Raw genomic sequence first — 1,398 nt, forward strand, 5'->3', positions numbered from 1 at the left:
GGGGCCGGAGGCACGCACGCGTGGATGTGCAATAATGCCGCTTCCGCGGCCGCGCCTCGGGACCGGTCCTGCGGGTCGGTGGGGGGGGGGGTCATAACAAGGAGCCGTCCCCAGGGCGTGACTGCGCGGGCGCTTCACGCATCAGTGGTGCAGGTGCGGGGACTGTGTGTGTGCGCGCGCGCGCGCGCACATACGCCACTACGCAGCCAGGTGTCGTGGGGACAGCCTGGCGCACACGTCCCTCCGGCGCGCCCCGGCTTGGCCCCCCTGCGTCCTGGCCAGGGGCGCCCGGGCCCCAGGAAGGGCATGCGCTCACGAGAGCAAGTCCGGGTCAGCACCTCTTAGGAGGTTCGCGCGATCTTGCCGAGCTGGCAGGCGCGCCGGAGATTGCACCTTCCCCGGCGAGCACCACCTCGGGGCAACCATCCACCGGACCTCGATCCCCGTATTCGCCAGCATGGATGTGCGTGCGTGTGTGTGTGCGTGAGCGAGGCCAGGCGGGGCAGGACCGGGGAGTGGGGCGCCTGCATGTTTGATAGCCGCCGTGACAGATGCACACTGCGCTGGCAGAGGCCGGCGCTTGAGGCGGGCAGAATAAACACCCCCGTGTCTGCGGCTGACACACGGCAATCTGACCGGCGGCCCACCCCCGGCTAGCCCCTGCCAAGGTGTAGCGCAGTTCGCCCGGCGCCCGGTCGGCTCGGTGCCCGCCACCCTGCTGGCCGGGCGCCGCCAGCGCGCCAGTCCCCATGGTTGCAGGCACAGCCAGCCGGCGGGCCGGCCCGGCCCCGCCCCCCGACTGCTGGCTGGCGACGCGCCTTATTCAGGTGGGAATCTGGCGAGCCTGAAACGGATGCGCTCCGCGGAGCCGGCGCCCCACAGCTGAACCCAGGCGCTCGGGCATGCGCCTCGGAGCGGGCATGTGCTTGCACGGACCCCGAGCAATACTCACACTCCCAGTGGTCGGGGTGGGGCACGAATCCGGTTTCCGCTCCTGGGCCTTGAGCCAATGCTCCTCTGCCCCGGGCCCGGACCCCAGGGGGGGGGGGGGAGGGGGGGGGACGGGGGCGGGGGCGCTCGAGATCCTGCCACTCCGGGGCGCTTCTTTCTCGCCACCGTTCCCGCTTCAGGCACCCCCTCAAGCGCTGGCCTTTGTTCCCCGGGCTGTGGGGAGTATTTCCGCTTGGCCAGATCGGGTCTGCACGCACGCACGTACACACATACACACACTGGGCGGGACTGGTGCATGTCCTCTGCCGCGCCGTGCCCCCGACTCCGGTGCCCCTTTCTCCCAATACTCCCGACACCCGGGATCCTTCCCGCGGCCGAGTAGCAGTATTCCCCGGCCTTTGTTCCTCCCCGTCTATTTTCCATTCTGCAGATCGCTCCCCCCCCCCC

Source organism: Fonticula alba (genome assembly GCF_000388065.1).
Source record: "Fonticula alba strain ATCC 38817 unplaced genomic scaffold supercont2.9, whole genome shotgun sequence".
NCBI lineage: Eukaryota > Rotosphaerida > Fonticulaceae > Fonticula > Fonticula alba.